Raw genomic sequence first — 26,965 nt, 5'->3', positions numbered from 1 at the left:
GCTACAAATACTTAAGAACAAATGTTGTCATAACCCACATACACTCCCTCTAAATGATTCCGTTTATGCTATTCATGTTGAGCTTAGCCTGTAATATATATATTTAGTATTGTCGCTACATTACTAAGGTTGGTTTTACTAATGAATGTTCAGAAATGCAGGGGAGCAAAATAAATATTGTGACTTGAGCATGTAAAAAAAGACACTTGCATTAATGGATGCCAGTCATTGGTATGTGAACTCTGTAACAACAGATATGCAAGGGGTAAGAGAATTCTACTTGAAAGATTGCCTAAGGAATCAGAAGTAACTGAACTTGTGAAACCATCCAATTGAGCCAACATACCGATTACATCTCCAATGACGTTGGAACCCTACCTTGAGTGTTGCATATCCACCTCCAGTTAGTATAACCTAGTGTGGGTAAGGTTCAATTATTTACTGATTAACACTGTGGTGGGCAATGGAAGAGATGAGAACATAAAGACCTCCCCAATGTGTGTTTTGCATACCTTAAATGGAAACGTTGTATTACTTCCTTTCTCTTCTGTCCTGCATATTCTTTTGTGTGTAAGGAAACAAACATGATGGTCTCTAGCAATAGAGGTTTCCTTCTTTTCATATCCTTTCTTTTATATTGTTTTTCATTGCTTTATATTGCAATAGAATATGTGTCTAGTATGGTATTATTTGTCCTGCTTTTACACAGTATTGTCCTAATTTCATTTTTGTTTTTGATGTTACACATGTGTTATGGGTGTGTTATTACAATTGCAATAAATTCAAACTTGACGTGTGTTTGAAAAAAGTTTTCTGGCGTTTCTCAGTGATTAATTAGAGGGTAGGATTAATTACTATCAGCTTCACAGAATCGATTCACCAGAATGTAATCTAAATAACATATCTATAGGCATAATATTGAGTAATTGTTTCATCTTTCATATACGTGTGAAGAATGAATGTTGTGCTGTGTGTGGCACATACTTTGACATATGGGTTACATGGGAATGAATGTGACAGAGTCAATGGAGATGATATGAAGTTAAGAGTTACAGAAAGTAGTATTTTTAATATGCTGGCTGGGTGTTTGGTACTTATAGTTAGTGTTTTCTATAAAAGTCGATATAAAATGTAGGTTAAACAATGTTAGAGCAATTAATTCATTTGTTACATTAAGATGTGCAGAGTAAGCATGGAATTATCAGAATTGCTTGTGCTAGTTCAAACAAAGGAAGCTTTGACCTTATTATACCAGGACAACTATGTCTTTGAGTATTGTGAACAGTTCTTGTTGTATCTATTATTCTTTTTGGTCAAAGGTGCATTTTATTTGTAACACGTCGAATGGTGAATGGCGAGATGCGTTACTTATTTAAATAGAAGTGAAACTATGCAGGAAACATGCATGGCAATAAGCATCTAGTATGCATGAAAATAAAGAGTCACCTAAGAAAGGGCTGAGGTTTCAGTTTCATGGGTGTAAAAAGGATGACAATGAAAAACTGAAAGAAAGGGGTGTTTCCAAAGAAGGCATATTTCGATTTTCAAGACCTGAGTTTTTAGGTGGCCAGGTAAATGACTTGTTGTCATATGTCCTTCTTAATGTCACAGGGAAGTCACTGAAAAACACATACAATTTTCAAAGGGAAGTAATAGCTCGAAATATTAATGACTACAATCCAGTCAGAACTGCATTGGAGAATGATGACAAAATGTATTTAGTTTGTGGCTGATAACTCTCAGGAAATGATGTATTCTGTAACTGAATTTGTTGCAGAAGTAGAAAAAAGTGAATAGAGTGATTTTTGGGATGATGTTTAATTTGAGTATTCATTGGCAACCGAATTATACAGTTATGGGATTAAAATAATGTTGCATCGAGAATAGAGGCATATGAAGCTGCTGATTGTGTAACAGGCCCATGTGGCAAGATTGAAAATACTCTGGGCCTGAGTCTTGGTCCTTCTCCTACTTGGAAAAGAGTATTATGCCCCTTTCAAAAGATTGAAAGTGTTTTGGTGGGAAATACCTTTAGTACAGATATTGCACCAATACTGGAAAAGTAGTTTAATTCATAGGAGTCATCCAAAGTGGGACTATTAGCTGGAAAATGTATGTTTTTTTTTAATAGAAAGTACAGTTTTATATTTACAAAAGAAATTTGACAATAAATAAGGCAGCAGGACATCTTCCAGTACGTTACTGCTGACAGTTTGGAACGATATGAAACATTAGGCTTGACAAACCATTTTAAGGTAAATTGCCAAGATACTGAAAAGAAATGGTTAAAATGGTTTGCCTATTACACCTGTTTAAACGTTGGAAAATGGAAAAGAATGTTAGAGTTAATGATTATGTCAGAATCATTGAAGCTGTGAACGATCCACTGCAATATTTAAAGTTCCAGTATGTTTGACAATGTTTGAATACAACAGGAAGAACTCTTACAAGATGAAAAGGTTAAGTAAACTTCTATGCATAGTCTAAGCTCTTTTTATGGTGTGAAGGACCAGTAAGTGCTGCAAAATGAGTTGAGGTGGTAGAAATGGACATTAACTTGATAACTTTGGTAAGTGGATAAATGAGGCTCAGTAACTGATGAATTAACAAATGAAAAAAGAAGTAGAGGATGGTCTACAGCAGGAAAGTAAAGCATGTTGTTGTCGAGAAAATAAGCCCATTTATTTTTGTGCTAATGGTCCAGCTAATATAGGTGAGAGTTACCTGATAAGATTGATAGATGCTTTGTTACACCAGGAAACTATGTGGAGTTAGTTGTACATGGTTACTGCTCCAACAGATAAAAGGTACATTGTATTGGCACAACACATTTACCAAAAACGCTTTACATTGGTATAACAGAAACAAATTGAGATTATTTGCTGAAACAATACATACAATCCATGTATGATTTCATATAGCATTTTAAAAGGTTTCGAAAGTACTGCTAATATGTCACAAAACAAAATAACTGTCACCCTGCTAAACACTTTAATAATGCATTTAAAGAAATACCTCTGCTAAACTAATCTTTGAGGTTATTTTAGTTCTGTGGCCCCAAGGTTACCTCAGGAACTGGCTTAACAGAAATATAACCCTTGTGTCCTTTTCAGCCAGCAGAAATTATAGGAGTCATATTCAGCTGGTTAGTCCTCAGCCTTTTATAATGTAAACAAAGAAAAAGAAAATGGACAACAGTTTCCAAATTGCCAATATTACAGGTACAACACATTTATTAGGGATCCAATCTTCTCCATCTTCCTTGTGGGGACTGCAAGGCTCTGGAGGAAAGAACATAACAAATAAGGTTGCCATCTAGACTGGATAAGTGCTTCCTCAACGTTCGAGTGATTCTTGATCTGTAAATAGTCCAAAGAGAGCTGAAATGCTGGGCAGCCAAAGTAATGTCTTCTGCCATACTCAAAAAGGCCTGCAACACATATTGTTGAAGTCCACAATGTCTTCCGTTTTATTTTTAACACGGAATAGACCTTTGTGGGTAAAGCAAAGGAAAATATGCCTAAAACAGGGAAAATTAGAAAATAACTACATTTTACAAAGCTCTATAAAGCTCCTGCCGCTGGACATGATATTGAACTGTAACTACTGAACTGTCCCAGGTCCCTGATTCATCTCCTTGGTGCCCAACTGAGCATGTAGTTGACAATTTTGAGTAGAAGTTGGTGCTATGATCATAGACTTCTTAAATATGTTTTCAGTTTTCACTAGAAGGATCACATTAGCATAGCCCTAAACATTGTTGGATTACATATTTAAATATAATGTGCACATAAAACCAGGGTATATTAGGACACTATACAAATGACATGCACAATGTATTAACATATTGTGTAAAGAACACAATTCATAAAAACAAGTACTTATGATATGAACAACATACACATTGAAAGGACACTGTTCCTGCATGTTTTAAACATTTTCCAAAACTGCAAGAGATTGAAGGTCAAGCGAGTGGAAGAAAACTGATAAAGCTTAGGAATCTTCAGACAGGCCCTACTGTGAAGATCACCCCCCCCAGAGATTACAAACTTACCATAGCGATACCTGCAAGTATAAGACTGTACTGCTTTATGTATTTTCCAGGCTAATTCAAACATTATCCTACTGTTCAATTGAAGCCAATTAATCTGTTTTAAAATAGGCCAAATATGGTGTTATTGTCTTGTAGCGGCATCAAAATCAGACCTCATAAGGGCAAGAGTAGTTTGGGGAAGACTGACCAAAACTGATTCCCCATTGCCAATTTGTGATAGAACAAGGGCTTCAACTGAAAGGAACAAATGAGATGTGAAAACAAAAGCCGTATCCCTTCATAGCAAGCAAATGGAGGTTAACAGACAATGTAAGTAACACAAGATAGACACAAATCCCCCTTATGTGGGCACAATAGTAGAGGTGTTAACAAAGCAAAAAAGAATAGGTGCTATAGGATTAGAGTAAGGGAACAGCAAGAGTTTAATCTTGGACTTATTCAGTTGTAAGGAATGTACAGCCATGCAGTACACAATCCTCTGAAGGGGTTCACAGAGGTGATGTAAGTCTCCTTCAGGTTAAACATTCGGGTATTGCTGAGTACCATCTGCATAGCGGTGCAGGGAGACACCCCTCGACCTAGCAGTAAGATCCTCCATGCACAAATTGAATATTTCAGGCAACTAGATCGATCCCTGGGGCACCTAAACAAAAGGCACCGGGCTTGGGTCTGAGCAACCTCACTATGACTGCGTGTGAGTAGTTGGCCAAAAACAAGCAGCACTACAGACCTGGCCAGAAATGTCCATTAAATATGATTTTGGTCTGAGAGATCCAACAATATCAGCAGAAAAGCACCTCTCTAACCTACCAAACAGTACACATCATCAACAACTGAAGAGTGGCCGTGTCTGTTCTGCAGCCAAGTAGGAATCCAGACTGCAAATGTCCCAGAAAATGTAGCTATTGAATCCATCTATCTAGATGGTTGCCGACCATTAGTTTAAGAATGTTCCCAACAAAAGTTAAAGAAGTAAACAAACCATCATAATTTATATTAGTTTGTTTTTCAAGAGCTGGGAAAATTACCTATTTAAAAAAAAAACAAATCCTGAATGCAGCTTTGCATGAGATAAGAATTCTCTAGTTGAAGAACCAAGGGACAAATCATATAAAATACTTGTTAAACTTCCTTGAGGAATACAGGAACTCAACATACAAGGTTTGCTAGTTTTGGCTACTGTAGAATTATTTAGCGTGTTTTTGGAGTGCAGCACCACTGCATGAGTTCAATGTATTGCTATAAAGCGGTACAAGCAATTGCTACTAGAGATACTAGACCTAAATCTAAAGAACCCTCAGCAACAGTGATGGAAATCAGGTCAGCCAAAATGTCCCTTGAGTCTGCTCAAAGTCCAAGTAAAAATACTTTGGCACCTGAACAGAGGGGTAATCAACAAAGGTCATCACACACTGCACCAATGTTCCAATCACATGATCCTAGTAATAGGGAGCGTTTCATCAGCCCCAGGTACTTAGGAGGCTCCGGGCAGGCTATTGACCTGATATGTCAGGTATGAACAATAACCAGAGACAAAATCAGGATCAAAGAAATGATGGTCCTTATCAGACATTGGGGACACAAAGCAGATTTGATCCCAATACCATGATATATGGTAATCAGAATAGACCCCGATATGTGGATCGATTTGCTGATAATGTGAATCAACATAGGGGCCAGTACCCACAACCTGAGAGACAAGACATGAGACAGAATATGAACTACACTTCACGTCAATACAATGATTCCCCACCAGGGGACTACAACCAAAGGATGGGTGCACCCCGCTCCCCTCCGCAAATGAATTAAGAGTTCAGGAACCATCCCAATAGAAATCGTTCTCCTGAGAGGTATCAGAATAGATCCAATCAGGGTGAAAACAGTCAATATCGATCTAGGCCACAGAGAGAGGATTCTAGAGAGATGGAAAGATTGCAGTGCCTCGAGGCCCAAGTGAAAATGTTGGCTGAGCAAATGGGAAAGCTCTGCACAACACAAAAACAGTCATCAAAGGAGGGGGCAGATGGCCATAGCAATGATCGGGGGGCTTCTGAAAAGTGACTAAGTACTTTTGATACCTGCAGCACCGAAAAGACAGTTTGCTCTGATGTAATTTTGCATAATGACTCTGAGATGCCTAATGATTTAAAAGTGAAAATACCAGTACATGAACATGTAACAGAAAATGCAAATACTTTTAAAAGAGAGGTACGGTTTAACCTAGAACTAAATCAAACATTGGCGATATGTACAAATGAAATAGGAAAACCTGAAAACCCAAAAGAACAAAGAGACAGGTTTAAGAAAAATGACTCATGCATGGGGAATACCAGTGAACCAGGAGTAAGTGGCGATGCTATAGCTCCTTCCCTGGGCAATCCAAACAATGACCAAACACAGGCAGGAAAAAGAAATACTCAAAAGGAGGGTACAGGTCAATCACCTGAAGAATTCTTTGAACCACATATTTTTGAAGAGGTTAAAAGGGCTGGTATCATACTGAATAATCACAAATGCACAGAATTAGACAATGACAAATTGCCAAGTGATGTTGTTACACATGTTCAGTTGGAGGGTTGTAGTGTGACCTCTGATGATACCTGGATGGATGGGCGAACGGTGGCCATGGTTTCCCCATGTTCAAAAACCTCTGAACATGGGGAAATGAATAAAGTCTCTCACACAGGAATGAGCAAAAAGGAGGGAAAAATGTCTTTCCATTTACCGATGTGCTTAGCCAAAAGTGAAAAAGGCCTGAGAAAGGTGAGCCCTGAAATCAGTAAGAATTCGCATTTCCTATGTGTATTAGAGGAAGTTGAAGACAGGTATTATGCTCCCATCATTGTGGAAGAAAAATGCAATACATTTGCAATGATTGACACTGGCGCACAGGCCACCATTATGTCTAAAGAATTAGTAAGAGTATCAATGAAGGGAGATCTCCGCAGAATCAGATCACAGTAAAGGAGAATCAAGGTCCAGTGCATAATTTTAACGGGGAGGAGGTGCCTATTATAGGCGCCACCGAGGTTGACATAAAGATAGGTAAACACAGAATGAAACAGGAGGTATTGGTCACATCAATTTGTGATATTCCATTTCTAATGGGAACAGAATGCCTGAAAAGATTATCTCCGCTCATAGATGGGGTGAATGGAGTACTGTGGTCCTTAACCAAAAAACCATTGAGACCTAAGAAACTAAAATCACAAAACAGCAATATAAATGAATGTCACACCGTTGCAAAAACAAATGATGCAGTGGAGGTGTATCTCCAGAATAGTTGCATACCTAGCGTCACTGTTATATTAATGTGTCAAGACAAGATACAGAGTGAAAATAAAAAATTACCTGTACAAATATACTTAGACCCAAGGAAAGAATGGCAAACTGCCATAGATGAGCACACCTTATGTTGTTATTTAAAAGAGAAGACATGCAAACAGAATACTGCTCCTAGAGCAGGTTCAGAAAAACACATTACCACTCTTGCTGAAATACACATGGAAGATGAACAACCATGGGTTCACGTTGGGATAAATGACTATTATAAAACAATAAAAGCCAATTTAGCGCTTGAACAGGAAAGGAACTTCATTAACGAGAAATTGTTGCAAAAAATAATGGAAAGGGAGGAGATCCCAAAATTTAGGATTAAAAACCAGTATGTCTCTGGTTTGGACGGTCCAGACTTTGAAAACCGAATTGCAGGTAGATGCATGCTGAAAATTAGCATTGGACAAAAAACAATTTACCATAATGTTTGGATAGTGTGTGGAACGCAAAATGACTTTTACATGGGCAATGACATCATGCACAGAATGTGTATGGTGCTAGATTTCCTTAATCAAAAGATATGGTCACGCATAGGTGGGCCGGCACCTGAATTTGAAGACAAACGAAGGGCTTATCATTGCGCACAGCTTGTCCCTTATGCAATTGAATTACAAATGAGGAAAGATACTGTTATCCCTGCATTCACAAAGCAGTTTGTAATAACACTGAAGTTCAAAAATGGACAGCAGATGAAAGATTCTGATGCATTTGTGTGTCTGAATGAATCCATAATACAGCAGGGCCTGGATTATGAATACATTCCATTGGTAGATGTGGGTGAAGGGTCTGTAAAAATGATGGTGAATAATAAAGGTTATCAGAATATTCGTTTAGAGGAAAACTCCCCAGTAGGAATGGCCATACAAAAATCACATTACACAGCTGATCTAAATAACATGGTGATTGGAAATATCCCTGAAAAGTATGTAGATGCTAAGGGTGAATTGCCAGAATACCTGGACTCTCAGCCCAAAGGGATATTTAAAATTCATTCTGTGTACCCTTATGATTCAAGCGAGACAGTGTGCTGTCATCAAGAGGATTGCATAACATTTAACTTAAATGAAAATGAAATAGAAAATCAGCCCATTGAAGTGGAAGCTGATATGCCAAAACATTTAAATGTGGCAGCTTTACAAAGAGACACAGCCACACAATTAGAGGAAAGCGCCGAGATTCCCATGCCAGAACATTTTCCAGAATTTTCCAAAATGGTAGAGGAGCAGATTTTGTTAGCGGATGCATGTGACAACGAGGAGGATAGGAATGAATTGAGGAAGATATTTATGGAGTTTAAAGATGCATTTGCAAAAGATGCTTATGATTGTGGGCTAACTAATTTACATGTGGCCACAGTTCCGGAAGGGTGTAGCAGACGCCTAGTATTTGTACCCCAGTATAGACTACCCGGCATGTTTAGAATCATTGGCAGGGATTATAAAAAATTTGGAGTCGCGGGGAATCATCAGGCCCATTCATAGCACATCCAATACACCTATTTTAGGTGTGTTAAAACCAAAAGGTCAATGGCGACTGTGTGCAGATTTGAGAGAGTTAAATAAAAGAGTGCCAGTATCCAGATGGCCACTGCCATTCATTGATCAGAGATTAGCTCAGGTACATGGTTCAAAAGTGTTCACCACATTAGATCTCACCTCTGGATGTTGGTGTGTACCATTGGCAGAGGAGATTCAGAATTTATTTTCCTTTTCAGTTGATAAGACTCAATACGCATGGGTTAGAACTCCATTCGGGTACGTCAATAGTGGGAGTGAATTTGGCATATTTTTGAGGAAGGCTATGCCTGATGCAGCAGAAAGAGGAACCATAATTTATGTAGATGATGTCCTGATAAAAAACGAAAGCTTGAAAAGCCATTTTGATTAAATAAAACAAGTTCTTGGCCAATTGCAGAAAGCAGGCGCCAAAGTATCTTTACAAAAAGCACAATGGTGCAAGAAAAAGGTGAATATTCTAGGCCTTGAAGTGACTGAACATGGACTAAATCCACAAAAGAAGAAAATAGAGGCCATACAGAAACTAAAAGATCCTAAAAATGTGAAAGGGGTAAAAAGTTTATTAGGAATGACAGGCTATAACAGAAAGTTCATTGAAAATTATGCTGAAAGCACTCAACCATTGACTAAACTGCTTAAACTGAATACACCCTGGAAATGGGAAAAAGAGCAGTCCGAAGCAGTGGCTAAATTGAAGGAATGTCTTGTAAAAGCACCATGTTTAGCATATCCCATATAGGACACGGATTTCTTTATAGAAATAGGTTTCTCTGAACATTGTATGTCAGCAGTGTTATCACAAAAACATGATTTGAATCACAAAACCATTGCGTATGCAAGTAAGGCATTTTCCCAAGTTGAAATTAAATTCAATGAATGTGAAAAGGCCCTATTAACCACTGTGTGGGTGCTACAACATTTCCGCCCCATTGTTCAGGGAGAAAAGGTGATTATTGAGACAAATCATCAACCTTCGCAGTTTTTAGAGAGTAAAAGAATTAGGTCAGGTAATCTAGCGCAGTCCAGAATCACTTCATGGACGCTAGCATTACAGGGTTTTCCTGTAGAAGTGAGATATGGCCAAAATAAAAAAAGCCCAATTGCTCAAGGTTTAGCAGATTTACATGACTGTGCAGCTGAACCAGTATCAAATGAAATAGAAGTGGAACCTAATTGGCAGGAATTTGAACAATCACCACACAAAGCTTTTGATGAAAAAACATGCAAAGACTTGCCAACTGTGTATGTTGATGGTTGTGCCTTTCACATTGAAAATGACAGTAATAAATAATTAGTGTCAGGAATAGGGAATGTCTGGTTGAAGTGTGAAGGTGTCCCGAGTATAGGGATGAGAATTGGTGCTCGGAGCAGTCAGGTAGCGGAATTGCCAGCCATTTATAAAGCAATTGCTACTGCAGTTGATAATAAATTCAGTGAAATTGTCCTGGTGACTGATTCTGATTACGCACAAAATAGCTTTGTGTAATATTTACCTGGCTGGAAAGTGAGAGGCATGATTACATACAATAAAAAGCCACTTAAACATTGAAAAATGATACAAACCATAGACAAATTGGTGTCAGAAAATGATTTAACAATATACTGGAGGAAAATTCGTGGGCATTTGAAAACTCCAGGAGAGGATAAGGAGGGAAATGATAAGGCAGATCACCTGGCTAAAATTGGGGCTGTGATGGGAGAATTGCTACCTATTGAACATTTACTGGGTGAAATACAAATTGATGCAGTAACACGTTCTAAAGCGACAAAGGAGACAGATCAACCAGTGGTACAGTAGAGTTATGATACACCAGATCAAGATCTGATTGAGGCACAAAAGAATGATCGAATTTTGGGAATCTATTATAATCATATGATAGATCCTGAACAAAACCCTTTAACAGAAAATGATTGTATGTGAAAAGAAGAGTTGAGGGTGCTATTAAAGAATAAAAAACGAATAATACTACAAGATGGACTCATGATTAGAGAGTCCATAACAGGACAAATACAGTGGGTGGTACCCCTTTCATTCAGAGGGTTAATGCTACACCATGCGCATGATGCTATAACTGCAGGCCACAGAGGCTCACAGAAAACAATGGAAATACTAAAAGATTGTGCTTATTGGCCAATTATGTCCCAAGATGTAGAATTATATACTAGAGGATGTCTAGTATGTGCCCAATTTAAACCTGCTTCACCAATGCATAGAGCTCCATTAATGAAAAGAGGCCTAACTCTTCCATGGTCAGATTTGCAAATAGACTATGTAGGGCCTGTAAAGAGGTCGAGCAGGGGGAACCATTATATTTTAAGTGTGGTGTGTTTGATGTCGAAGTGGATTGAGTGTATTCCTGAATCAGACTGTAGTGCGCAAAGAGCAGCCACATTGCTGGTGAGCCATGTGTTTTCAAGATTTGGGTTGCCACAAAGAATAGAATCCGACAGAGGAAGTAATTTTACAAGTGCTCTAATGAGTAAGGTATGGCAAATATTGGGTGTGAAGAAAAAGCTACATATCGCATATCGGGCGGCTTCTTCAGGTGGAATTGAACGAAGCAATAGGCCTCTTGTGGACATTTTAAAGAAATTCGTGGCAGAAGCAGGTTCCAGCTGGGATGTACGCTTACCTTTGGTTCTGATGGCAATCAGATCAACTCCAGCCAAAGCAACAGTATTAGCCCTCATGAAGTTTTAACAGGTAGGAAAATGGTGCTACCACAACACCTGCTATACGGGACACATGAACAAACACTTGTGAGCGCATCCACAGTTCATGAATACATTGATGAACTGAGGATGCATTTACAGCATGCATTTGCTTTTGTACAGAATAATTTAGAAAGAGCTGCTGAGAGTGCAAAGTCATATTATGATAAAAAGACGTCAGTAAAGGAATATTGTGTGGGCGATCAGGTGTATAAATTTCATTTTGGAAAAGGTAAACAGAAAAATTCCAAATTTCTAGCAGCCTGGCAGGGGCCATATCGAATTATAGATAAGGTTGCTCCTGTGGTCTATAAAATTTTGAAGACTGAAGGTAAAACAGCAACAGAGCAGTTTGTTCACGTAAATCAAATGAAACCATGTCACCCTAAACATGAGATTAAACAACTTGAGCGTGTAGAAGCAGATAAAGTCCGTTGAACATAAAAAGGTAAAGTGAATGAGTCTAGTCAATAGAAGTGGCAGAGAAGTTAAATAAAGATGGTTGATTATGATAATGGCACATAAACACTGTAATATATGTAAATATATTTAAAAAATGGAAGCTAAAATTTATGGAATTGGTGTGAAAATGTATTAAATATTGAATGCTGTTTTATGTATGTTTGTTTTCTCTTTAACCTACGTTTAATTTCAGAAAGCAAGAGGAAAAAGGGTGAAATATTTTACAAAGCATGTTTTATTTTTGGTAAAAAGGTGAAGTTAGTTTTGTGCTATGTACTTAATTTATTTATTTTCTATTTGATTTAGAATATTAACATATTTGTATTCACTGGACACAGGACCAGAGGCCATGGGAGACGATGGAGTCCTGGAGCCCACGTGGATGGATTCCGGAGAAGCCCCGGAAGAGGGCGAAGATCAAGGCTGCAAAGCGATCAGCATTGAAGATGACGCCGACAATATGGATAATTATGTTGATGTTCGGAGGGAACTTCAAAAATTCAGAAGCACAGGTTGTCATTGAACCTGGACCAGCATCTGGTATTGTGGTAGAAGAAGCACCAGGATTCATCATGAGTGATAGAAGGCTGATTTTCCAGAACATTTATATACCATTGAATCCTGATATTTTGATAGAAAAACATTTTAACAACACTGAAATTAAAGCTGAGCAGACTAAAGAGTGGCTGGAAATAAGAAAAGAGGACGCTAAGCAGTCAATAAGAGATATATTGATGCAATTGGAGAAAACATTTGTGAATTCAGCAGACATTAAGAAGAGGAGAGGAAAAAGAGGTGAAGTGATGCTTGCGATCTCATTGGTAATGTCTATAGTTGGAGCCATAATAGGTACAACGATATCAACAGCCAATGCCATTTCAGTAGGGACGCTGAGTTCTAAAGCACAACAACTGAGTGTTGACCAAGAAATAATACAAAACACATTAGATGGGATTAGAGGGGGATTGGATGAACAAGTAAGGTTCATAAATGAAACTGCGATCATATTGAATGAACAAGCGGATGTGATGCAACGGGCAACTAAGCTGATTATTAAGCATGACAGAACACTTAGTGAGATTTTGAATATAATGAGTCCTGTTGATAGACTATTAACGAATTATATGAAAGAAGTTCAAACTGCAATTTCATAATTGATTCAAGGACATATACCATTGTACTTTGTTTCACAGGATATTATTCATCAAAGGATAGAAAGGGTGACTAGGAGGGAGATTGATGTGATACAGGTAAAAATTGCATTTGAAATGGGTAATGCAATGCCATTATATGTGGACTTGGATAGGCTGGAAATTGGGTTCTTACTATGCATCCCATATGTAGCTCCTGAACTTATTTATCAAACCAAGTGGATACACAATGTGGGATTTTGGCAAGAGGACATATTTATTAAGATTAAGACTCCAGAAGTGGTGGCATTTCAGTCATGGGAGCCTGAAGTTTACTTGATACCAAACTTGGAAACGTTTGTCATATTTAAAGAACAAAATTATATGTGCCCAGGTAAACCGTTTGTTCCTGATGCTACAGACGCTATTTGGGGTTTGAAATCTGACCCAAGTATATCAGAAGGATGTGAAGTGATCATTAGCAATATGGGGAGTGAAGAATTAGCACAGGCTAAAATGGTCAAAGGTAAATGGTTGATAAGCATCTGTTTAAAAAACCTGACAGTAGTACACTTAAATCATGGAACATATGTGGTTAAACAGGTGAAATATAATGTCTTTTACTTACAGGTTCCAAAGGATACAATTGTGTCGATTGGAGGGTTAACATTGTTTCATGTTACGAATGACATTTGGGAAAGCCAAGTAGAAAATATTGAATTTTTTTAAAGGGATGCATTTCCAATAGACTCGGACCTAGAATTCTTATTGAATCATAAAGCGAAACACGTAGTGAAAATGAATCTAAGAAAGAACAACATTACGGTTAGTAACCTGGGTATAATAGAAGTGGAAAGATGTAATTGGGGAACCTGGGGGAACGCTCTATAGTGGGTTTAGCTGTCCTGGTGCTAATAATGGGAGGATGGTTGATTGTTTTATCAGTAAAAATGAAGATGCTGCTCATGTTAGTGGCTACAACGTGGAGAGAAAGATATCCCAACACGCATACATTTTTAAAAAAGAAGAAAGGGAGCAAGTCGGATTTCTTCCAATTATGGCTTGGACCACTGCAAAAATTCTCAGAAAAAAGGAGGGGATATGTAGGATTATTTAGCGTGTTTTTGGAGTGCAGCACCACTGCATGAGATCAATGTATTGCTATAATGTGGTACAAGCAATTGCACCATTTTTTTTTTCTCCTGAAATGCCTCTGTTGCAGGAGACACATTAGAGGATTAATGAACTAATATAATTAACAGTACTAACATGATCTTAACTTATTAACATCATAATGTGTTCTCCAGTGCAAAATGAGGTGGAAAAAACAGGCTCTGAAAGTCATTTTAAACGTGCACTTGGATTCATTTTTTTTCTTCTCTGTTCACTGTGTTAGCTGGATGCGAAATCTGCATGCCAGGAAATGAATAGATAGAGTTTCTAAACCGTATAAACCAAGCCATTGTTAAAAGAGGAGGATAGATTATTGTGCATTTTCATTGGTGACACGTCACCTTAAGGGCTGTAACCAAGGTCTCTTGGTACATTTCGGGGAAAAAGAAAGGCAGAGGACATTTTGCACAGCTCCGGGGAAGACTTGGCTGGAGTTTCTATAGGGTTTCCTGATTGAGAGGTATCGTCCCAGTCCATCGCTGACTTTCCCAGGCTGGAGATTCCAGTCAATAAGCACCGGCTTGAGAGACCGCAGATCAGAACTGCATGTCCTCGCTGGGGTGCTTTGAAGGAAAGACTTGAGCCATTTAAAGAAAGCGACCAGTCCGGGGAGTTCGCGTGCTAAACACCTACAATTCACTGGTAATTATCTTGTATGAAAGTGAGGGTGCGGTATGTGCATGAGACCTATTTTAGACAGGGAGTGTAGCGATAGCTTTTCACTGTGTTCAAATGACACATTTTAATGTTGCCAGCTGAAGGCAAAACATACAATGTAATTTTTCTCTCTCTTGTGCAAATATGAAATGAAATTCGTAGTGTCCTTGCATTTTGTCTTTCTCATGTTTTTATTTCAGAGAGGATTGCCTCACGAATAGTAATGTATCATTTTGAAATGAGATTGTGATAACACAGTCTGCCTAAGAGTATTCTTGTTTCTGTTTCATTTGGTGTCTAAAAAAAATATTATGCCATAGAGGGAATGATGCTTAAAGCGCCAAGTTTCTATGCAGATAAAGTAATGCTATGAGCAATTATAAATAGCTGTGTGCGTGGTTCCACTCTGTGTATATATGTGTGCGTGTTTTCTGAGTGGAACATAATGAAATAGTTTGCTGGATGTATATGAGTCAGCAGAAAGAGAGGCCTCTGGAAATAGTTTCACTAATGTAAATAAATTAGTGATTATACCACGTTATTGTGAATACTTTATGGAAGCATAGCTCACTGGTGTAGATAAATCAGTGATAACAGCCATAAGTGTCATTCCATATGAAAATGTGGTGTTCTTGAATGATGTAGAAGCCTGAGGCCTCAAGAGATCACAAGAACAGTCTAAACAAAAGAAAGGGGTTTTGTATGTTGGGGCCACAAATAAAACAAAGAAATTATGCTCATCACTATACCTCAACAAAATGCATACCAACTAAATGTATCTGTGTACTGAAATAATGCATATCCATTATATTACTATAATACCAAACCCAATCTGAATGCAAGGAGTGATTATTGCTGAATTACTTTATTTTTGGCGGTAAGAAAATACAGCTAGGCCCCAAATATACACAAAATACCCTACACTACCAATGTTAAAAGACCATATACATTCAGACGAACAAACTATCTAAATTCCAGAATGTCTCACTACTTACATTTCTTTATACTAAAGAGCCCAGAATACTTTGACGAATATTAGATATTTTATCAGAAAAAAAGGCACAACCTCTTGGCATTTCTTATTGGATACATTTGGTGAAACGGCCAAAATCTGAATTTTTAGAGATTTAAAATATAAAATTAAAAAAAATATGTTGGTCTATTTACATATGACTTAATCAAATCACAGTAGACCTTATATGAAGATTGAATATTACTATGTTTAGATCTCAAGGCTCCTTGTATCACTTTTGTTAAAAGTGGCATTTCAGGTTTAATGCTGAGCAAAGGTGAAGAAGGTTTCATATGCAATTGCTTTGGTTTAAGAAGGGTGACATGGTAAACGACATTAAAGGTATCAGCATTAAAAGGAATAAACATTAGAGAGGTGTGGCTTAGCGCCATTGGAGATGGCCGCCTAAATCGTGCACTCCCGCTCGGGTGAGATATTATTTATTCATTGTACACTTTTAAATGCACATTACTTAAACTGGGAATGCTTTCATTACTTGGCTAATATCCCTGGTGGTCTGTGGCGTAATTGTTATGAGCTGTTGTGGCCACATCTAATGTCTTCAGTTTTGACGGTGGGCTCAGCCTGAAGCCACTTAGTCCCATGACAGAGACACTGACGTTTCCTGTCAACTGCCTAGATTAGCATGTCAGAAGAGGCACGCTTAACACCTGGGAAGCACTTTTCCACACAACAGAGTCGAAGCTTTCAGATAATGCCTGGAAGCCTCTATTTTCTCTTAAACAAAGGTACTTTCAACTCCTCTTTACGCAATACATGCATTATTTTTATTTAACCAACAAGTCTGATTACTAACTGAAAATAGCTTGATAAATAGCTTTCAAGACTCTTTTACAGAGAATTAATCGCTACTTTCCTCTCACAATTTTGATATGTAATTAAGCAAGTATTGAAAAGTAGGAATCATTTGTTTTCATACTAAAGGCAGCTACCGTTATTCCCTTGCTGCTTAACTATGAAAACAAGATATAGCTTATAGGCTACTAATCTATAAGGTAGACACCAGTTTATCAGTTGATTGTATCCACATACAAGTGAAGTATTGGTGAATAAGTAATCACATTTCTGGTTCTTCATAAACTTCTTGAATATGTAATCAAAAAAAGGTCAGGTTAATGAAGCACCTATATCTCCTTCTAATAAGAGACAGAAAAGTGAATCTCTGATGTAGCACTCTCCTGACCGAACCATGCATGCCATCCTTATGTAAATAAAGTCTCTAAAACCATTTATGGAAGCAACCGATGTTAAATTACAGTAAATTGAGACAGATGTTCTGCTTTTGAAGCAAGAATAACAGAAGTGGAGCAAAGAGTTAGTGACGCCGAACATGTCACAAGCAGAGTACAGGTGCTTGAAAACACAGCTAAATATTTACAAAAAACACACTGAAAACTTGGAGAACTGCAATAGAAGGAACAACACACGTATTGTGGGATTGCCAGAATGTACTGAAGGGGACAATCCATTTTGTTCCTAAACACTCTGCTCACCAAGCTCCTAGATCTACTGACGTCACTTCAACTGAACATCACTGGATTGGTTCAATCAACTTAATGCAGTCATCTAACTATACATCTAACAACTCATCCAGAACCATCATATTTGCACTACTTGATTTTACACACGTGCTTCTTACATTGGGAAAAACTAAATCAATAAAACAACTTGCATGGAATGGCAAAAATATTTTCATCACCCAGGATGTATCTAATGCTACGGCGCCGAGAAGAAAGGAACTACTTACACTTAAACCAGCCTTAAAACAGCTCAATGTGAGATATGGCATCATACACCCTGCCACTCTTAAATTTACTCTCAATGTGTGGAACAGCAACAAATCTACCTTTGGCCTAGCCCCCCGTGGGCGACCATTTGTTAGTTCCTACCAAATCTACTGCAGGGCGGTGTGGATCACTAAGCCCCCCCTACTCTGTATCTCAAGGCAAGTGTGCACTGTGTTCCTCCTAAATTACTTTACTATGGACACAAAAACATAACCTAATACCATATCCCTAAGAATAGACACATACACAAATAAAACACACAAGTCAGTTTCAATTATAACAATAGAATACATTTATTCATGCGCAGCAAATGCATGATGCAAACACTACTATAATGCAAATCTCGAATTTGCACCTTTTATGCTCTGGGTGCAAATCTACAATGCAATGCAATATCTGTAAGCCTCACAGGCGTCTAATGAAAGCAATCTAATAGCAACTTATCCAGTGTATTCATACATATGGCAAGTGTCAGCATTCAGCATTCCTCTCCAATCCACACCATACTCTCTCTCTAAGACAATCCCTGTCTGATTTCCCCATCTATCAAACCCAAAGCTCTTTGTTAGTGTCTGTCCTAATTCTCCATGCAATCAATTAGGCAACACTCCCCTTCTTGCCATGTCTCTCCTCTCCAGCTAACTCTGCCAGTCTGGTCACTCGAACTCTGCTCTCATCAGAATGCTTCCCCAAGCTTCCGAACTCCCAAAGCCATCGGATTCTCCTGCACCAAACACCTCCAATGCCTCTCTCCAAGTCATCTAAAAACTCCCATCTCAGAGAGCAGCTCCATCCAAAACTCCATCTAGAACCTGCAACTCACAAAGCCTCACCTCTCATTATACTGTTCAATGACGTATATACATATCCATGGTTTCTCTAAGCTAAAATGCCTCTCTGTCTATCTGTCAGCATTTCTAAATCTGAGCAGTGCCTAAACATCTGTGATGCATGTCTTGTACTTGTTCAATTACTGTGTGTTCTGGTCTTCGTGACATTTTAGCCTATCTTGTACCATGCTACCAGTGCTTATGTTACCATACCATCCATCTCTCTCCATATTCCTCCATTGAAATCCTTCTATCCTTTGCATGTCTCTGTCTGCAAAGCACTCCCTGCATGGCCCCCACCATATCTGTCTGGGCACACCAGCCAGGCTGATAAAACCTCCTTCTCCACTCGGACAAGAGTCACGTTATCTCTGTCTGCTAAGAAACTGTTTACGCATTCTTCGTTCATACTGTAATTCATAACATCTTTCGCAGTCCGTGGCACTTCTGTGTGTCTCATTCAGGATGGCTTCAAAACCATAGGCCTCATGCTTTCTATTCTCAAATGTAGTGCCTAAAGCATTCATTCATTCCAAGCACTATCTATAATGCACACTCAATGCATACTCTAAGTGCACACTCATACGTGTCTCTAATGCAGACATAATACTTAACAACATATCTCTACAAGTCTCTACAAATACAACATGTGTCTCTACATGGCAAATGCAAGGCACATCATATATAACAGGCCTCATTCTATAGCAAATACAAATGGCTACATGATATGTGGATAGTCTAATGTCACTACTTCATGTCACTACTAATCAGAATGTATGATGGATAACTAATCCCTAAATGGGTAATGATTCTCTAACAATGGGTAATGATTCGCTAACAATGGGTAATGATTCGCTAATGATAACAAACAAGGCTTCTCCATACAATATGGTTTCACAAATCTCTCCTGTTATCATTATATAATCATTACTAATGATTTGTCACAGCATGTCTCATTGTGGCATGCTAAATCAAGCAAAATTGCAAAGGGAAAAAACATTCTATCTCTCAATAATTTAAAAAATCCCAAGCAATGCAAGCATTTCACTCTATCAGTGGCAAGCTAAAATTTCAAATGCATAGCTGCAAATGTGTCAGAATTCAGAATGGCATATTCAAGTTTCTAATGCAAATCTGTAATGTCAAATCATAGCAAAATGTCAAGTTAGAAGTGTAAAGCCAACAGTGTCTACAAGCAGATTATTCAAAACGAAAATGCAATCCATAGAATCAATGCATATGTACTGTGGACATCAGATGTATTCAATTCCAGTGTATTGGTCATACATACCAATTCAGTTACATTTCCAGTCTAATTAATTTCCAGGTTCAAGTTTAGTTTCTCACTGCATGTCAATCTGTGATCACTCAGGTTGTAGCCAATCAGTATGTATGTGTCTCCTCACTTCTGTGCAAAATTCCAAGTCAGTACAGATCTATTTCTAATGCAAAGGTTTCAGCCAAGGAATGTCAACAAAGTGTGTCAACAAAGCGATGTGTCAACAAATGGTTCACAAATGCCAACAAGCGTGTGTGTTCAGCAAACATGTGTATGGGCATCAAAGCATAGCCCAAAGCAAAAAGTGGTGTTCCAGCTGCAAACAGAACGCAAGTGTGTGTGTCCTGAAAGGGGACAATTTCTGCGACAGGTTTCAGAGACTCACTGCTTCAAGCTCTCCTCACAACAGGTGACAGATCATTCTTCAGAGCAATATATGCTCACTGCTGTAAGCTTCCTTAATTGATGCCAATCAGTACAGATTCTCAAGCATTTCTCCTCTTGATACCGATGTATCATTCACGTAGCACTCATTCAGAGTGTTGCAAAACAATGCAGATGGCAACTCTCCAGTGGCAATTCCAAGCAATTTCAATGGCCCTGTACATAGGCCAACATGATTCAAATTCTCTCCTTCCTTGCCAGGTCATGATGTTGCCAGTTGTTATGCCAGCTCTTCACATGCCATACTAGTCCCTGCTCTTCTCATGAGGGACCAGCCAACGTTGGATGCAAGTGCAGATTTCAAAGCACAATGGTGTCAGATCAATGCTCTCTCTCACCCCACAAGAGACAAAGAACTTCACTGCTTTTCAAACGTAGTTAGCACCTGGAAATTCAAATGCTTTCAGCAGAGTGTCTTCCTGCTCATTCGCATTTCTGTCCTTTTCCCTAGGCCCCAAACTTGTCATGTTCACAAGGTAAGGCCTTCCAAATGGATTCTCTTCTTGCTGCAGATTACAAAACAGCCCACAAATGGTTTCCCTCCTTTGCTGAACATCTTTCATTCTCTTTCTGCACAGAATGCTGCAAGGTGTCGATATCAAGTCAGTATCTTCACCACCCATGGCTTCAGTTGTCATGCCAGGAAATCTGATAGCAGGTAGGTCTTCTGAGTACCTTCTCAGAGCACAGCCATTTACAAAGCTGCACCTATAAGGCCTCAAATTGGAGACTTTCCCCAGAAGTGCTGCTGCACAGCGTAGGTGTCAAGTACCAATGTCTTTCATTGCTGCTTCAAACAGCCATGATGCAAAGTCTTATGGTGTCATCAAGGTCTGGTCAATCTTTCAGTCTATCATGCTGCTGCTTCATTCATGGTCTGGTCAATTCATGCAATGTGATCTGGTCAGTCAAGGTCTCACGGTCTGAAAATCTCGGTCTGGTCAAGGTGTCTCTCCTGATCATGCAAAGAAAACAAAAGTGCAAGTATCAGTTTAATCAGGTTTTCAGATGTATTCAAAGTCAAAAACAAAACAGCATTCTTTCTGTGCTTAGTGCACATAGCTAGTTCTAAACTCACTATTTCTCTCTAAAGACATCAATGCTAGTTTCTCAGAGTCTACCCAATTCAGTCAGTGTCTAATTTAGTGTCTAATTCAGTGCATCTGTCTAACCATGCCTGTCTCTACGCATTGCTCCCGCCATTTCTATGTTTCTCAAAACAAAACAGGACAGCCCATTTCACATAGCCCAAAAAATGCAAATTTAAATGCAAAATGTCATTCCTGTCATCAAATGCACACCATGTCCTGCAAAAGCATTGCTCTCTGTGTCATTTTCATGCGTTCTAGCCACAGACTTCCCTTTCAACATGATGTATTCACAATGAATAACTAAGTGTTGACAAAACAAATCAATTTCATTTAAATGGACACTGCTTCCAGCATGTGCAATGCAATTCAGATTCAATAAACATTCCTCCCCTTCTCTGCCTACTCCTTCAAAACAGCCTCCTAATCCCGCTTGATGCTTCTGCATAACGTAAACAACACTTCTCTCCATGCAGTCAGTCTGAAAACTCAAAAAATTAAAAGAATGCAAGATCTCAAAACATCCAACTTTAGCACGATTCATTCTATTCACTATCTCCTTCAATGCTATCCAAGTTTCTATGTCAGTAGTCAAAACAAGATTTCACTTTCTAACATAGGCAAAGTGCTGTTGTTACTAATTCTGCCAAAAATGCCATTACAAATGTCATTACCATTCAAAACAAAGATTTTCAGCATCTCTTCTCACAAACCTAGTTTGCAAATGCTTCACACAACTGCCTCCATGCACATAACTGCTTTCATGCAAATGTGTCTCCAATGAAAGAGTTTCATAATGCAAATCCTCATACGCAAACCCACTAGGCAAACTGCACATGTCTGTCAAAAATGCACTCTCTATTTCCTCTTGATAGCAAACATCATGTTCAATTTGTTCAATTTGTTGCTCTGCTGTTGCTGCAATCTCTTCAGTAATTGCAGCACTCTCAGTGGAACCAACAGCTGTCTGGGTCACACTATTTTTGTCATTATTCTGAGGTAGCTCTTTCTCCCCATGAACAATATTCAAATGTTCTCCATGCACTACTTTGTGCTTCACTCCTACCAGGTTTTCCCTAGGAACTCTGTTCCCACCCATCACTTCTGTTGTCAAAGTTTTCAATGGGTAATTCAATGCTGCTGGGACATCTTCCCAGTTATCAATTATATGTGTGAGATGATATATTATTGCTCACAAGTCACTAATATATGGTGTCATTTCTTTTCCTGCTTCCTCTTTACTCTCTCTCAACCCTTCGGGTTTCTCAATCGTCAACAAAATCTCACATCTAGTGGTGTAAGTTTTCAAACAAGCCTTCGACATCTCTAAACAATGCAGATGTAGTCAAAGCTTGGCAAAATTGTGCACTGATTCCCAAACAAATGAATCCAAAACAAAGGTTGGATTCCAATTCCAAAATGTCAAAGGCGGACTTCAACAAAATACCTTAAGCATCTACAAGAAAAAAAGCAATTCTCTAGCTCGCAAAATATATGTACATGTATTTTCTAAAACAATTGCCAGTCTGTTACACTCACCTGGCTCCCACAGGGGCGTCGGTTGGACCCAGACTGCTGCGGCCTCCACCCACGTGATGCGTAGTGCAGCAATGACTGACTGGATCTGCCCTCCTAATCTTGTCTGCTTTGCCCGTAGAAATATTCTCCTACAAGTGGAGAGATAGATTTAGCCACTTGTGGATTCAAGTGATAGCACCCCCACAGTCCTCCCCACTAGTCACCTCTGAAGCGCCCTCTCAGCAATCTCACCTTATATTCTTGAAGGATGAGCTCTCCATCCTGCGAAGCACGCAGGGGCGCGTTGATGACCAGTTACTTCACTGGGCTGAAGATATTGGAAGAGTTGTAGATGAATCGTGACTCCAAAAGGTCCTGGCGAAGAGCCGTAAGTATATAGTTTGTAAGAGTTCAAAATGTCTGGAATTCACTCCTGTCCAATTCCTCTATTATCTTGCAGCTTTGACCCAATAAGAAGATTGACGGTTGAAAGCGCTCCGGTAGAAGTTTGTGTTACCCAAAACTGTCCGGTAAATAATGCCAATGGTTAAACTTGCTGCTTTCTCCTTATCTTACAGGTGCGGCATTAGAAGGTGTGGCGTGCTGAAGAATTATACCTCCGGCGGTAAAATCAGGTAAGCATATGGCAGCTAAAGAGATTGTCTCTGTCTGTTCTCTCTGCTCACCTTGTTGTTTCTTGTCCCCCTTAGGTGCCGGGATTCGGCGATGTAAAGATGGAGACAGCGCCAGATCGAAGAGATGCTGCGTGGAACGGTGAGTATGGCGCGGCGCTGCTGCTGGCGATGTGATGCGTTTAAAACAAAGTCTGTCCTCTGGTTTGAAGATGCGATGAATCCAGAATCAGGTAAGAAATCAGGTAATACTCTTGTTCTAACCTTTGCTTCTTTCCTTCTTTCTAGGTGCTCCAGGTTCGAGGCAGGCGTGGCAAAAGGCTGGATGCTGCTGCTGGCACGGTGAGCGTTACGCTGCTGGATGCAGAATAACGCAAAGCGTGTGCTGCTCTTCGGGCGTGGTTTAAATAGCCTCCAAAGTAGTCCCAGTTAGGTTTTCCTCCCCGACCACACCCGAGTAACAAAATAGTCCCTAAGGTAAAGTAGTCCCTTCCAGGCCTCACATGGGCTTGGATCTTCTTGCAGCATGGTCTGCATCAGGTAAGTGTGCACCTATGAGCTTGGCGCCTATGACACCAGGACTGAAGTCCCATATGAGCCTGGCGCCATAGGTGCCAGGACTGAACCCAGACAGCCCCTAGCAGGGGTTGCTGGGTTTTCTCAAGGCGACATGATGCCTGCTCCCGGGGCTGATGGACGTGGTCTGGATGCCCGGGGGTATGCATCCTGACACAGTCATGAAAAACTGCTCTGGATCAATTCCAATTCAAAGTCTGGATTCAAAGTCACAGTCAGCAATTGCGTTCCCCTTCCTACGGTGAATAAAATTGTGGAAAAAGCATGCTCTAATTCATAACATCCCCTTTAAAGACAAAACATAAAACATCTATTCCCACAAACTCAATAACCATAGACAGAAAATACAGCTACAAGAAAACAGATAACACAGCCAGCTGCACACGCGAACATCGTGTTCGAACCTTGCCTCCAGCCTATGTCGATCAGTGGATCAGAAGTCAGCTGCCAAAAATCTGCAGACTACACATCTGTTCCAGCACTCATCGATATCAGCTGTGGAAGGAAGGGTCCTACTTTGGGTGCCATTTGTGGAACTGCAACAAATCTGCCCTAGTCCTAGACAAGTGTGGGCGACAATTCATTAGTTCCTACCAAATCTACATCAGAGGTGTGGATCAGTATGCCCCCCACTCTTGTATCTCAAGGTAAGTGTGCACTGTGCTACTCCTAACTTACTATACTATGGACCCACAAACATAACCTAATACCATAACCCCAAGAATAGACACATACACAAATAAAAACACACAAGTCAGTTTCAATTATAACAATAGAATACATTTATTCATGCACAGCAAATGCATGATGCAAACACTACTATAATGCAAATCACAAATTTGCACCTTTTATGCTCTGGGTGCAAATCTACAATGCAATATATGTAAGCCTTACATGCTTCTAATGCAAGCAATCTAATAGCAACTTATCCAGTGTATTCATACATATGGCAAGTGTCAGCATTTAGCATTCCTCTCCAATCCACACCATACTCTCTCTCTAAGACAATCCCTGTCTGATTTCCCCATCTATCAAACCCAAAGCTCTGTGTGAGTTTCTGCCTCAATTCCCCATGCAATCTATTAGGCAACACTCCCCTTCTTGCCATGTCCCTCCTCTCCAGCTAACTGGTCAGTCTGGTCACTCGAACTCTGCTCTCATCAGAATGCTTCCCAAGCTTCCGAACTCCCAAAGCCATCAGATTCTGCTGCACCAAACACCTCCAACGCCTCTCTCCAAGTCACTAAAAACTCCCATCTCAGAGAGCAGCTCCATCAAAAACTCCATCTAGATCTAGCAACTCCCAAAGCCTCACCTCTCATTATACTGTTAAATGACGTATTTACATATCCATGGTTACATGTCTCTCTAAGCTAAAATGCCTCTCTGTCTATCTGTCAGCATTTCTAAATCTGAGCAGTACCTAAAAGTCTGTGATGCATGTCTTGTACTTGTTCAATTACTGCATGTTCTGGTTTTCGTGACATTTCAGCCTATCTTGTACCATGCTATCACCATACCATCCACCTCTCTCCATATTCCTCCATTGAAATCCCTCTATCCTTTGCATGTCTCTGTCTGCAAAGCACTCCCTCCATGGCCCCAACCATCTCTGTCTGCACACACCAGCCAGGCTGATAAAGCCTCCTTCTGCACTCAGACAAGAGTCACGTTATCTTGTCTGCTAAGAAACTGTTTGCACATTCTTCGTTCACACTGTAACTCATAACATCTTTCGCATCTGTGCTGCTTCTGTGTGTCTCATTCAGAATGGCTTCAAAATCATAGGCCTCATGCTTTCTATTCTCAAATGTAGTGCCTAACGCATTCATTCATTCCAAGCACTATCTATAAAGCAGACTCAATGCATACTCCAAGTGCACACTCATACTTGTCTCTAATGCATACATAATATAGAACAACATATCTCTACAAATATAACATGTGCCTCTACATGGCAAATGCAAGGCACTTCATATATATCAGGCCTCATTCTATAGCAAATGCAAATGGCTACATAATATGTGAATAGTCTAATGTCACTACTTCATGTCACTACTATTCAGAATGTATGATGGATAACTAATCCCTAAATGGGTAATGATTCTCTAACAATGGGTAATGATTCTCTAACAATGGCTAATGATTCTCTAATGATAACAAACCAGGCTTCCCCATACAATATGGTTTCACAAATGGTCACACCTCTGCATTTCAAGTTCCAAATGATTTAAGACACTTCATCCAAAGCCAGAGGAGAGAAGACATGGATATGTCAAGACCACCAACTTGATCTTCATTACTTATACTTAACTGAAATAAGACTAATCATCACTATAATGTTTCCTCACCAGATTGGGGTGCAAGGGTAGCTGTCTCCTCAGAGGCCCTCCTACCTCCATATTTCTTTTTTGCTCAACATGGATTAGTTTCGATGTTTTCTGTTAGGCACAATTATTTTTGATGCTCTTCTATTTGAATATATATCATCCATGTTGATTTTGTTTGTCCTCCCACTTCCCTTATGTGTCCTACCCACTGTGTCCTTGTCAATCGTGCTAATAAAGTTAACCACTTAACATTACTCCTACAGCCTCTCTTGTAGTAACTATTTTTCACTTATACTTAAGCTATGCAACTTGTATACTATTTTACTGTAATTTATTACATTCAGTGTAACCTCATGGAATGTTAAAAGGGGACATAACCCTATTAAAAGACAGAAAATACTATCACA

At 39.2% G+C, this 26,965-nt stretch overlaps 1 long non-coding RNA gene across 3 annotated transcripts in view; it reads right to left on the bottom strand.

Annotated features, from left to right (window-relative positions):
- LOC138481140 (uncharacterized) overlaps positions 1 to 26,965 on the bottom strand; it is a 535,683-nt gene that overhangs the window by 269,184 nt on the left and 239,534 nt on the right. Inside the window, exon 2 of one of the 3 annotated variants that reach the window (XR_011274198.1) lies at positions 18,130 to 21,369. The exons of the other annotated variants lie outside the window; for them this stretch is intronic. This is a non-coding gene — a long non-coding RNA (uncharacterized lncRNA). Of the gene's footprint in view, positions 1 to 18,129; positions 21,370 to 26,965 lie in introns of those variants that run through there. 3 annotated transcript variants of the gene reach the window in all.

The sequence above is a fragment of the Ambystoma mexicanum genome, chromosome 5p, assembly GCF_040938575.1.
Source record: "Ambystoma mexicanum isolate Mex_15411 chromosome 5p, UKY_AmexF1_1, whole genome shotgun sequence".
In the NCBI taxonomy this organism is placed as follows: Eukaryota; Metazoa; Chordata; class Amphibia; order Caudata; family Ambystomatidae; genus Ambystoma; species Ambystoma mexicanum.
This window is presented reverse-complemented; position numbering and strand designations above follow the sequence as displayed.